The following is a 14,374-nucleotide window of genomic DNA, read 5'->3' on the forward strand; positions in this document are numbered from 1 at the left end:
TACATAAGGTCACTCCTGTAATGTTTATTGTATTGTCTCTGATATTTACATAGATAGTATGTGCAAGCTTGCTAAGAATTCCTAAATAAAGATATACCTTAAAAAAGTAGTATTTCCCTAAAGCTTCAGGTAATAAAAGTTAGCAATATCATTAACTCCAGCCTTTGAGGGCATCTTTGAAAGCAAATGGGAAAATCTTTACATCTCATACATCAAACCTGCTGATAATGAGGTTTTGTAACATAATGGCTATGTTAGTATAATATATGTAACATAATGGCTATGTTAGTATTCAAAGGGCTGATTTTGCAGTGGCTGCAGAAGCCAAGGGAATTCTTGTCTCAACAGAAGGAACTGTCCCAAAGAGGAAATCAGCCCTATAACAAACTTAATGAGGCAGCTGCTGTCTCATGAATTTAAGAGTCAGTTTCAGGTACCTGCCTTTCTGAAGAGGAGCTAACCAAGATTTAGCAATTCACTGACAAAATCTGCCCACCACAATCCTTTTCTTCTTATGTATGTCAGGATATACTAATCATAGAATCATCTCATAGACTGATAGAATATCAGGGTTGGAAGGGACCTCAGGAGGTCATCTAGTCCAATCCCCTGCTCAAAGCAGGACCAATCTCCAACTAAATCATCCCAGCCTGGGCTTGGTCAAGCCTGACCTTAAAAACATCTAAGGAAGGAGATTCCACCATCTGCCTAGGTAACGCATTCCAGTGCTTCACCACCCTCCTAGTGAAAAAGTTTTGCATAATATCCAACCTAAATTTCCCCTACTGCAACTTTAGACCATTACTCCTTGTTCTGCCATCTGCTACCTCTGAGAACAGTCTAGATCCATCCTCTTTGGAACCCCCCGTGCAGTTAGTTGAAGGCTGTTATCATCTCCCCTCATTCTTCTCTTCTGCAGACTAAATAAGCCCAGTTCCTGCAGCCTCTCTTCATAAGTCATGTGCCTCAGCCCCCTAATCATTGTTGTTGCCCTCTGCTGGACTCTTTCCAATTTGTCCACATCCTTTCTGTAGTGTGGGGCCCAAAACTGGACGCAGTACTGCACATGAGGCCTCACCAATACCAAATAGAGAAGAACGATCATGTCCCTCAATCTGCTGACAATGCTCCTACTTACACAGCCCAAAATGCTGTTAGCCTTCTTGGCAACAAGGACACACTGTTGACTCATATCCAGCTTCTCGTTCATTGTAACCCCTAGGTCCTTTTCTGCAGAACTGCTGCCTAGCCATCCGGTCCCTAGTCTGTAGCGGTGCACGGCATTCTTCCATCCTAAGTGCAGGACTCTGCACTTGTCGTTGTTGAACCTCATCAGATTTCTTTTGGCCCAATCCTCTAATTTGTCTAGGTCCCTCTGTATCCTATCCCTACCCTCCAGCATATCTACCACTCCTCCCAGTTTAGTGTCATCTGCAAACTTGCTGAGGGTGCAATCCATGCCATCCTCCAGATCATTAATGAAGATATTGAACAAAACCGGACCCAGGACCGACCCTTGGGGCACTCCGCTTGATACCGGCTGCCAACTAGACATGGAGCCATTGATCGCTACCCGTTGAGCCCGACGATCTAGCCAGCTTTCTATCCACTTTATAGTCCATTCATCCAGCCCATACTTCTTTAACTTGCTGGCAAGAATACTGTGGAAGATCATATCAAAAGCTTTGCTAAAGTCAAGGAATAACACATCCACTGGTTTCCCCTCATCCACAGAGCCAGTTATCTCGTCATAGAAAGCAATTAGATTAGTCAGGCATGGCTTGCCCTTGGTGAATCCATGCTGACTGTTCCTGATCACTTTCCTCTCCTCTAAGTGCTTCAGAATCGATTCCTTGAGGACCTGCTCCATGATTTTTCCAGGGACTGAGGTGAGGCTGACTGGCCAGTGGTTCCCCAGATCCTCCTTCTTCCCTTTTTTAAAAATGGGCACTACATTAGCCTTTTTCCGGTCATCTGGGGCCTCCCCCGATCACCATGAGTTTTCAAAGATAATGGCCAATGGCTCTGCAATCACATCTGCCAAGTCCTTTAGCACCCTTGGATGCAGCACATCCGGCCTCATGGACTTGTGCTCATCTAGCTTTTCTAAATAGTCCTGAACCACTTCTTTCTCCACAGAGGGCTGGTCACCTCCTCCCCATGCTGTGCTGCCCAGTGCAGTAGTCTGGGAGCTGACCTTTTTCGTGAAGATGGAGGCAAAAAAAGCATTGAATACATTAGCTTTTTCCACATCCTCTGTCATTAGGTTGCCTCCCCCATTCAGTAAGGGTCCCACACTTTCCCTGACCACCTTCTTGTTGCTAACATACCTGTAGAAACCCTTCTTGTTACCCTTAACAAGCTGCAACTCCAAGTGTGATTTGGCCTTTTTGATTTCACTCCTGCATGCCTGAGCAATGTATTTATACTCCTCCCTGGTCATTTGTCCAATATTCCACTTCTTGTAAGCTTCTTTTTTGCGTTTAAGATCAGCAAGGATTTCACTGTTAAGCCAAGCTGGTCACCTGCCATATTTACTATTCTTTCTATACATCGTGATGGTTTGTTCCTGCAACCTCAATAAGGATTCTTTAAAATACAGCCAGGTCTCCTGGACTCCTTTCCCCCTCATGTTATTCTCCCAGGGGATCCTGCCTATCAGTTCCCTGAGGGAGTCGAAGTCTGCTTTTCTGAAGTCCTTCTGCTTTTCTGCTGCTCTCCTTTCTTCCTTGTGTCAGGATCCTGAACTCGACCATCTTATGGTCACTGCCTCCCAGGTTCCCATCCGTTTTGCTTCCCCTGCTAATTCTTCCCTGTTTGTGAGCAGCAGGTCAAGAAGGGCTCTGCCCCTAGTTGGATCCTCCAGCACTTGCACCAGGAAGTTGTCCCCTACACTTTCCAAAAACTTCTCAGCTCCTTTGATGGTATGCAGTATGGAAACAGGTGAGACCACGAAGGGTGGAGATGCATAGGTTTGTGAAAGTAGAATGAATTATATTGAAATTCATACAGTGGTGGAAAGAGGCAAATCATAGGTGGACAGAATCAAAACTTGCCCCTCTCAAAGATTCTGGTTTCTATCCCACCAGGTGCAACTCATTTTACTGTTGTTGATTTGTGCTCTGCTTTCTTTTCTGTCCCGGTTCACCCTGACTCCCAGTTCCTGTTTGCCTTTTCTTACAAGGGGCAACAGTACACATGGACCACACTGCCCCAGGGGTATACTGAAAGCCTGTCATATTTTTCCCAAGGATTATCCCAAGACCTTGCTGACCTTGTTTTCCCGTCCAGGTCCACACTAGTCCAATATGTAGATGATCTACTCCTCTGTTCCCCTTCATTGTCTGCTTCTGAAACTGCCTCTTTAGTGCTCCTTACTGCCCTAGCGAATAAGGGTCACAAAGCTTCTCGCTCTAAACTACAACTCTGTCAAGCTTCTGTCACATACCTTGGCTTTCTCCTCTCCCAGGGTTCCTGTGCACTTTCTCCCACCCGCGACCAAGCTATCATTAGCTTTCCCCGACCCTGTTCCCCATGCCAGGTCTGGAAGTTTTTAGGCATGGCTGGATTTTGCAGACAATGGATTCCCCAATATGCCTCCCTTGCAAAACTTCTCCAGGAACTCACTTGATTCTCTGTGCCTGACCCTATGCCGTGGCCCCCTGAGGCCAATTCTGCCTTTGTTTCCCTCAAACAGGGTTTGGCTTCTGCCCCTGCCTTAGGGCTGCCTGACTATTCTAAGCCTTTTACCCTTTTCTGCCATGAACAATCTAGGTGTGCACTTGGAGTTCTCACTCAGATGCACAGAGAAAAGAACCGCACAGTGGCTTATTTCTCTGCCACTTTAGACCCTGTTGCCCAGGGCTTACCCCTCTGCCTGCGTGCTGTGGCTGCTGCAGCACGCCTAGTCAAAATGTCTGATTCCCTTGCTCTCCGCTCTCCTCTTACCCTCCTTGTCCCTCACTGACCTCACCCCGCTCCAAGACTCTGCCCCAGAAACCGAGAAAGAATCCTGGGTTGCCCAAGGTTGCTCTCTACATCCCGATTCTTTTTGGCGCTCGCGTACTGGCGTCTTTGTAGGCCCCTTTTCACTCTACCCGTCTCTGGCCGCCCTGCTACATGGTGTTTCGCATGTCAGAAAGGAGGGGATGGTCTCTGCTGTAACTAAGACAGGATGGTGGGCCCCCCCATTTTAGCTCTTTTGCATCCCGCCACTGTGCAGCCTGTACCATTTGCCAAAGCCATAGTATTGGTAAACCTGTAAAAGTGGCCCAGGGGTTCCGGGGCCTGCCTCAAGCACCGTTCTTGCATTGGCAACTTGATTTTGTACAAATGCCTAAGTGTCAACAATATGAATTTATATTGGTTATGGTATGTTTATTCTCTGGTTGGATTGAAGCCTTTCCTTGTCGCAAGGCTGACTCACTGTCTGTTGCCAAATGTTTGTTAAATGATATTATGCCTGACAAGGGAATTCCTGCTACTCTGTCCAGTGATCAGGGTACACATTTTACTGGACAACTTGTTCAACACTTGGACTGTATATTGCATATCAAACACCTGTTGCACTGTCCCTACCACCCACAGAGTGCAGGTGCAGTTGAAAGAGGAAATGGTGTACTTAAGAATAAGCTTGCTAAAATTTGTGACTCTACAGGATTAAGCTGGCCAGTAGCTTGACCAAAAGGAGGGATTGTGAAAGTAGAATGAATTATATTGAAATTATAATTCATTAAAGAAATGCTACTTGAAGGGTTTGTTGAAATATAGTTGTCAGGAAGAGAAACGTTAAGGAGTGTGAGACAATGGGTCCTCAAATTAATTAACTTCAAGCTCCTACTGAGCTAGGAGATTGGTAAACGTTAGTATGCAAATAAGATATGTATGTATATTTGTCAGTTTCTGCTTCCTTTTGTCTCTTATGTTAAATTGGCTTTGGCTTATTTGTATAAATAAGTTAGCTTGAGCCTCAGAGAGGGGCTCATGTATCTGGGTGCATTGGCAAAGCGCTTTGCTAATAAACAGAGTGGTCTGACAAATTATGTGAGTCCTGAATCTGACTTTGACAGGTTCTTACATAAGAATGGCCATACTGGGTCAGACCAAAGGTCCATCTAGCCCAGTATCCTGTCTTCTGACAGTGGCTGGTGCTAGGGGCTTCTGAAGAGGAAAATTGAGTGATCCATCCCATGTTGTTCAGTTACAGCTTCTGGCAGTCAGAGGTTTAGGGACACCCGGAGAAGAGGGTTGTATCCCTGACCATTTTGGCTAATAACCATTGATGGACCTTGTGACAGGTGCAGTCTGGGAGCTGTGGGAACCGCTGTGCCCCCTAACCAGCCAACTAGGTTGGCCCTTGTCACACTGCTCTGCCGGTGATTCAGCCAGCCTCTCCACGCCCTGTTATGACCCAACATGACAGCAGGTGGCGCCACACACCCACTTGAGCTAGGTGAGTGCTTTACCTAAGTCATTCAAGGACAATCAGGAGACAACAGCCAATTTCCCAGCTCTCCAGCCTTGCCTCCTTGCTGTAGTATATACCCAGACTTATACTGTCTTGCACTGCACTGGGATCTGTACAATGCAAGCTCATTAATATATTTCACTTTTCCCTCAATGTGTGAAAGATATGCACCAAGCCTCTGTTAAGCAAGCTGAGATTTTTCTCAGATACTTCACTTAAAGACACACTGCTTAAGATAAAACAAGTTTATTAACTACAAAAAGATAGATTTTAAGTGATAGCAAACAGATCAAAGCAGATTACCTAGCAAATATATAAAAATGCAAACTAAGCCTAACGTACTAGATAAATAGGATTCAGATTAGCAATTTCTAACCCTGACTGATGATATAAGCAGTCTACTAAGTTTCCATAGAAATGCCTTTAGCCTAGGACCAGCACTTCTCCCAGTTGAGTCTTTGTTCCTCAAGTGTTTCCAGAAGTTCTCTTGTGTGGGAGGTGAGTCCACAAGATGATGTCACTCCCCACTTTATATAGTTTTTTTCCATATGGCGGGAACCCTTTGTTCCAAGCTAAGTTCCCAGCCCAGTTTGTGGAAAAATATAGGTACCAAAATGGAGTTCAGTGTCATGTGGTCTGGTCACATGCCCTTGCATGCCTTGTTGAGTAATAGCAGCCATTACTCATAGTCTGGCTGAAATGTTCACAGGAAGGCAAAGCTCTTCCATGATCCATTGTCTTTGCTGATGTGCCACTGTTAGAGGGCTTTCCCTTCACCCCCTCCCTTGGTTCTTGTCACGCAAACAGAAAGCAGAAGATCAGAACTCCGAAGTGCAGGCAATGCAATGTTTATTGGGGTTAGTTCCAAGCAAGCACATCCATAGCGCTACATGCTGGCAGAATTTGTTTTCCAGTGTAAGCAGAGTCAGGATGAGCTCCACCCTGACATCTGGTGGTGAGGCGTAGCAAGTTGTGGAAAAGAACTTCAGGGGCTGATCTTATTTGCATAGGAACATCCACCCCGCCTAGAATGAGGCCATAGCTGCCCAAATGGTCACTTTGGCTGCTGTGGGATCCCCAGTGTCTCCGTTATTGGGGCAGGAAGAATAAATTGTTATTACCCTGATTATGTGAATCAAGGACAGTGGAACTGTACCTGGCCTTTTGTTATGATGGAGGGACTCGCCATCAACTAAATAGCACTTGCTAGGCAAGGGACACGGGTTCCAATTCTCTGTGAATTGAGAGAGGTTGGGAGTAAGTATTAATAGTTGGTGGAATAGGGCCCCCTGGTGAGGGCCTTATAGGGTAATTGCACTTCCTCTTTTCTCCACTGTGGAATATCAGAGCTAATTTTGATTCTATTAGGAGTCTAGTTACAGGCTGCTGAGCTGAATTCACTTTGGGCTAATGGTACACCAGCACTGAGGTTCCCCTACTGCAAGCTGAAATCACAAAAGAGCTAAACTTACTAAGAACTGGAATCAGAAGTGTTCTGTTAAGTAGTGGGGGAGCCTGAAGATATATGGTGGAGCAGTTTGCGGGTCGGCTGGCAGGGCAGAGCAGAGCATTGCAGTTTGTGGGATGGCAAGCAGAGCGGCTGGTAGAGGAGAGCAGTTTGTCGGATGCCTAGAGCAGCTCATGGGGCAGCTGGCAGAGTGGAGCCCCATGGAGAGGTGACCCCCCCCACCCCAATCTCCACCCAGGTTGGGAGGTAAAACTCTGCAGATAAACTTTCAAACTCTAGGGCTGCCCTGACCAGGGATAGAGGCTTTTGGGTTGTTGGACTGTTGGGACTTTGGGTGATTTTGGGTTGCTGGACTCAAGAACCAAAGGGAAAGGACACGCCCCAATTTGCTTGGGGTGGGTTTTTTGCTCATGGGTTGTGATATGAATCCTGTTGGTGGTGGTTCCCCAACATAATGCCACACTGTTTCTCTCTGTTATTAAAAGGCTTTTTGCTACACTCAGACTCTGTGCTTGTGAGAGGGGAAGTATTGCCTCTTGGAGGCACCCAGCAGGGGTGGTATATATTTGTCCCAGGGCTCGAGCCAGTTTTGCATTGTGTTATTGGAATGGAAACCCTAGATACTGAACGCGGCCCTTGTTGCTGCCAACTCTGACAGGCAGAAGGGTTACACCAGTGTTCCGTTCCTAGCTCTGACTCCCCACAGAGCATTTACCCCATGTCCCCTTTCCCAGCTCTGATGCCGCAGAGCCTTGCTTGTGTCCCCATTCCCACCTCCTTCTTCTTACCAGGCCCAAATATACCTGCAGTGCACATACCTAGTCACACCCTTTACAACTTATGGTTATGTTCCGTTTTGAAGGGTGGTGAGCCTGGGGTCTTTGTCCCACCTTTTTTATATTCCATGAGAGGGGTAATGAACAAGGTTGTATTTTGGCCAATACAGGCTTTTTTTTGGGTTTTAGTGTTTTTTATGCCTCTTCCCCCCTCTCCCACCATCTCCCTTGCTCTTCCTAACTGGTTGCTCGACCTTGGTGTAACAGAGTGTGGGGGAGTCAGGGCCCTGCACCCCCCCACTTCTTGCAATTCACTGTGACTCTCAGCCAGCCAGTAAAACAGAAGGTTTATTGGATGACAGGAACACAGTCCAAAACAGAGATTGTAGGTACAGAAAACAGGACCCCTCAGTCAGGTCCATCTTGGCGGGTAGGGAGCCCAGACCCTGCTTCTGGGTCTCCCTCCGTTTCCCCAGCCAGTTCTAAACTGAAACCCCCTCAAGCAATCTCCCCCCAACCACACCCCCTGGCTCCTCCTCCAGCCTTTGTTCAGTGTCATGGGCAGAAGGTGTCACCTGGCCCCAACCCCGTCCTGGGCTCAGATTACATGCTCAAGTGTCATCCCACAAATGATTTCACACCCTGATATCCCACCACCATCCAGCACCAAAACCAGTAAAACTCCCAAGCAATATTACCAGGTCAATACTCCCCCCTTCGAGACTGAACTGAGTGGGGTCACTCTAACCAGTGATCTGGTGAAGTTCAGGCCCCCCTCTCTGGGACAACGCATCAGCTATCACATTGGCACTCCCCTTCACATAGACCACCTCCATATAGTAATCCTGCAGGAGCAGGCTCCACCTCAGGAGCTTGGCATTGGCTCCTTTCATTTGGTGTAGCCAGGTTAGGGGGAGTGGTCAGTGTACACAGTGAAATGTTGCCCAAATAGATATGGCTCTAGTTTCTTAAGGGCCCATACCATAGCCAGGCATTCCCTCTCTATGGCCGCATAGTTTTGCTCCCGAGGTAACAACTTCTTGCTCAAGTACATGATGGGATGTCTCTCCTCCTTTTCATCAGCCTGCATTAACACTGCACCCAGCCCCGTGTTTGAGGCATCGGTGAACACCATAAAGGGCTTGTCAAAGTCTGGGGTTACCAGAAGTGGGCCACTGACCAGAGCCTCCTTCAGCGCACAGAGAGCCCTCTGGCACTGCTCGGTCCAGACCACCTGGTCTGGCTTCCCCTTCTTGCATAGCTCAGTGATGGGGCTGGCTATGGAGCTAAAGTGTGGCACAAATCTTCAATAATACCCCGCCATCCCAATAAAGGCTTGGACCTGCTTTTTGGTTTGGGGAGAGGACCAGTCTCTGATCCCCTCCACCTTGGCTGGTTCTGACTTTAGGCAGCCACTCCCCACCCGGTGGCCCAGGTAAGATACTTCAGCCATTCCCACCTTGCACTTCTCAGCTTTGATGGTCAGCCCAACCTTCTGGAGTCAGTCCAGCACTTGTTTAACCTGGAACACATGGTCCTCCCAGGTCTGGCTAAAGACACAGATGTCATCGATATATGCCATGACAAAACTCTCCAGCCCCCTCAGTAGCTGATCCACCAGGCACTGGAAGGTAGCGGGCACCCCCTTGAGGCCAAAAGGCAGGGTCAGGAACTCAGAGCCCCAGATGGGTGATAAAGGCAGATTTCAGCCTGGCATCAGCATCCAGTGGCACTTGCCAGTAGCTCTTTGTAAGATCCATGATGGTAAAGTAGTGAGCTCCTCCCAGTTTGTCTAGGAGCTCATCAGGCCTGGGTATTGGGTAGGCATCAGATACGGTGATGGCATTAAGCTTCTGATAGTTCACACAGAACCGGATCAACCCATCCTTTTTGGGGACCAGCACCACAGGCGGGGCCCAAGGGCTGGCAGATGGCTGGATCACCCCCAAAGCCAGCATGCCACTGACCTCTCTTTCCAGGTCCTGAGCAGTTTTCCCTGTGACTCGGAAGAGGGAGCATCTTATGGGTGGGTGCGATCCTGTCTCCACCCAGTGGACAATCAGATTGAGTCCAGGCTGGTTGGAAAACAGCTGTTGGTACAAATGCAACACCCCTCTGATCTCAGCTTGCTGGGCAGGGGTTAGCTCATCAGAGAGGGGAATTGTTTCCAGGGAGGAGTCAACTCCCGTCTCAGGGAATAGATCTACTAAGGGGTCATCTCCCTGCTCCTCCCAATGTCCACACACAGCTAGCACCACATTCCCCCTGGCATAGTATGGCTTCATCATATTCACATGGTACACCCGGTGGCAGTGCGCTCAGTTAGATAGTTGCGCCACATAGTTTGACAACCTTGAAAGGGCCTTCCCAGGTGGCTTGTAGTTTGTTTCTTCTCACAAGGATGAGAACCATCACCTGGTCTCTAGTGGCATAGGCCCCACACCGTGCAGTCATACCAGACCTTCTGTTTCCTCTGGGCTCTGGCCAGATTCTCCTTGGCCAAGCCCATGAGCTCAGCAAGTCTTTCTCGGAAGGTCAAGACATACTCCACCACTGACTCTCCACCGGAAGTGGCCTTCCCCTCCCATTCGTTTCTCATCAGGTCCAGGGGCCCCCTTATCCTTCTTCCATATAACAGTTCAAAAGGCGAAAACCCGGTAGACTACCAGGGCACTTCCCTGTACACAAACAGCAGGTGAGGTAAGTACTTGTCCCAATCCTGTGGGTGCTGGTTCATTAAGGTTTTCAGCTTCATCTTTAGAGTTCCGTTGAACCTCTCCACCAGCCCACTGGACTGGGGGTGATATGCTGAGGCCCAGATGTGCCAGACACCACATTTCTCTCACAAGCACCGGAGCAGGGCTGACATGAAGTTGGATCCTTGGTCTGTCAAGACTTCTTTGGGGAACTCCATTCAGCTGAAAATGGTCAGCAGTGCATCTGCCATGGTGTCTGTTTCAATAGAGGACAAGGCCACTGCCTCGGGATAATGGGTAGTGAAATCTACCACCACCAGAATGTATTTCTTCCCCGACCAGGTCGTCTTGCTGAGAGGACCCACTATGTCCAAAGCCACCTTCTGAAAAGTCTCCTCTATAATGGGCAGAGGTCTCAAAGCCACTTTCCCCTTGTCCCAGGCCTTCCCCACCCTCTGACAGGGGTCACGGGATCAGCAATACTGTTGGACAATAGTAAAGACTCTAGGCCAGTAAAAGTTCCAGGCAGAGGCTGCTACAGTACGCTGAATTCCTTGGTGTCCTGAAAGAGGTATGTCATGGGCCAGGTACAGTAGCTTGCAGTGATACTTCTGGGGGACTACCAGCTGCCTCCAGATCCCCCACGACTCCATTTCCCCTGGGGGAGCCCATTCTTGGTACAGGAATCCCTTCTCCCACAGGAACCTCTCCTGGCAACCTCTCCCCATGGTCTGTGCCACACTGAGGCCAGCCAGGTTCCTTAGCTTCCGCAAGGGGGAATTTTTCTGCAACTTGGCCTGGAACTCAGCAGCTGGGGAAGGGATGGGGACCTGCTCCCTCTTGGCCTGCTGGGTCTGAAGCCGCTGCCCCTCTAAGCCTTGCCCCTGGGCACTCCCTCCCACCAGGGTAGGGTCCTGTGCCTCTGGTGAGGTACCCTCTCCGATGTCAGGGCATAGCACCCCTCACCAGCTCTGGCTACAGGTCACGACTAGGGTGTTCTGGGGGTTGCTTGGCCAATCATCTAGGTCATGCCCCATCAACACCTCAGTGTGCAAATGATGGTGCACCCCCCCACATCCTTGGGGTCCTCCTTGGCTACCCATTTCAGAAGTACCCTCGCCACGGGCACCTTGAATGGGGTCCTGCCCATACCTGTTGGGCACCACCTGATCTGGGGCCACCACCTCAGGCCGTGCCAGCATCACCTCAGGGCCCATGTCACAGTATCCATTGACCTTCCTCCCATCCACCTCTAGGGGAACAAGGCACTCGCTCTGCAGGGACAGCCCCACACCCACCCTGTAAACTGAGAACCTTGAGTCCGGAGCATCCAGCCCCCCAGTGGAGCTGGTCTGGGTAACTCCTCCCCCCTGAGCAGTTGGTAAGCTGCCAGCGCCCCTCCCTAGGAAGCTTGCCCCTCTTCCGGCTGTGTCTCTACCCAGTTAACCCTGTGTGGGTTTGGTCTGCTCAGTCTGTCCTTGAGCTTGGGGCACTGGGTCCGTATGTGACCTCTCTGCCCACAGTAATAGCAGTTCATGTTCCATTGGTCCCCTTGAGCTGGGCGGTTGGTCCAGATGTCAGTTGTTTCCATTGGGAGAGGTTCTCCACATTTCCCCTTTGTGGGGTCCCAGGGTGACTCGCTGCATCATGGTGGGCTTAATCTTTTGGGACTCCTCCTTTCCACCCCCTGACCAGCTGTCCACAAACTCGTCGGCCAGATGCTCTGCAAGTCCTCTGGCTTTTTGTCCACCAACCATATCCTCAGGTCAGATGGGCAATGTTCATACAGTTGCTCCAGAACAATCAGTTTAACCATGTCCTCCTTAGTCTGGGCCCCATCTGCCCACTTGTGGACATATCCCTCCATTTGGAGGATCAGTTCCAAGTATGTGTCCTCAGGGGTTTTACGCTGACTCTGGAACTTTTTCTGGTATGCCTCAGGAGTCATCCCAAACTTGCATAGCGGGGCCTTTTTGAACAGTTCATAGTCCCCTGCCTCCACCCCTTCCATTCGGCTGTACATCCCCACGACTTTGGGGTCCAGTAAGGGGGTGAGAAACTGGAGCCTGTCTGCAGCGTCAACCCTGTGCAGCTTGCAGGCCTTCTCAAAGGCAATTAAGAATTCATCTATGTCCTCCCCTTCCTTAAACTGGGACAAGATGCACTTATCAAAGCTCCATGCAGTCCTGGGTCCCCCCTCACTCACCACAGCAGAGGGCACTCTGCTCCTCAGCCTTTCCAACTCCAGTTCATGCTGTCGCTGTTTCTCCCGCTCCTCCAGTTCATGCTGCCTCAGCTCCAGCTCTTTCAGTTTTATCTCCCTCTCCCATTCCAGCCGCCTCAGCTCTAGCGATGGGGAGCTCCGCCGTGAGGATCCCCTGCTGGCCACTGGAGTCACGGTGCCCCCGGTGCTCACCGGGCTCCTTCCAGCCCCTCCCCTAGCCATAGGTAGGAGAGGTCTCGGAATGCCTTCAGCAGCAGTTTGACCCCTCCCAGCTGGGACAGACACCAGTGTCCGTCCTGCATCTGCCGGGCTGCTTCCCTCAGAGACAGGGATCAGCTCCTCTGACTGATCCTCCTCCTCCAGCTGGGCAATCAGCTGTTCTTTGGTGAGCTTTCCAACACGCAGCCCCCTCTTCTTGCACAGCTCTACCAGGTCCCTCTTAAGGAGATGGTTATACATCTTTCCACTGTTCCCAAGTTGCTGTGGACTCACAGACCTGTGTGCTCTTAGCTTCCCACGGTTTCCCGGAAGAACCCCTACTGTGCCAGCCCTTCTCCAGGTCACCACCTCTCTCCCAGGGTCAAGCCGCAGACTCCTCCGCCCCTGGAACCACTCACCAGGGGGACCCTGTTCCTGCAATAGTCCTTCTCTCCACCAGGGTCAAGCCGCAGACTCCTCCACCCCGGAATCCCATTACTGCAACAGTCCTTCTTGCTGGTCAGACACTCCCAGGAGTTAAGCGCAGATCCTACACCCCCGAAACTGCTCCTCTCTGGGCCTTCAGCACACCTGGTCCTCGTTAATCCCCCTTCATTTTACTGCTCCCCAGTCACTTTCTGCAGGAAGCGCCATCCACAGGGTACAGTACATCTCCCCGCTACCACCAATTGTCACGGAGTGTGGGGGATTCAGGATCTTGCACCCCCCACTTCCTGCAATTCACTGTGACTCTCAGCCAGCCAGTAAAACAGAAGGTTTATTAGATGACAAGAACACAGTCCAAAACAGAGCTTGTAGGTACAGAAAACAGGACCTCACTTCTGGGCCTCCCTCCGTTTCCCCAGCCAGCTCTAAACTGAAACCCTCTCCAGCAGTCTCCACCTAGCCACACACCCCCGGCTCCTCCTCTAACCTTTGTTCAGTTTCGCGGGCAGAAGGTGTCACCTGGCCCCAACCCCCTCCTGGGCTCAGGTTACATGCTCAAGTATCATCCCTCAAGTGAAGTCACACCCTGATATCCCACCACTATCCAGCACCAATGCAGACAGTAAACCGGAAAAACTTCCACACAACCTTACCAGATCAATACTCCCCACTCCCTACACCATCACACTTGGCTTGAGAAAGGAGCCAGGCAGCATTCCAGTGTATGCTTATATATTACACTTCCACCATACCCTGCAACACTTTAGCTGTTCTTATTTGTTTCCATTATACTAAGAACCCCATGTGGCTTGGCAAAAGCAACATACACAATGATTTTGTCCTTTGTTTACACATATTAGTAAAAATATAAATATATTAAAAATCAAATGGGCAAACAAAACCCAAAATTCTATCTCAGGCAAAAATACAGGCCTGAATCCTACATTGTCACTAGCAATCCTAACAGTCATTAGCATTGTCTAGCTTCTTCATTGTTGTACCTGAAAGGCTAGTTGTGGGTGTTACCCAGAGGAAGCATATTTGAAGTACAGCTACATAGTCAATATTCATAACTTCAGATACAAAAATGATATATGC

This window comes from Lepidochelys kempii, chromosome 8, assembly GCF_965140265.1.
Source record: "Lepidochelys kempii isolate rLepKem1 chromosome 8, rLepKem1.hap2, whole genome shotgun sequence".
NCBI lineage: Eukaryota > Metazoa > Chordata > Testudines > Cheloniidae > Lepidochelys > Lepidochelys kempii.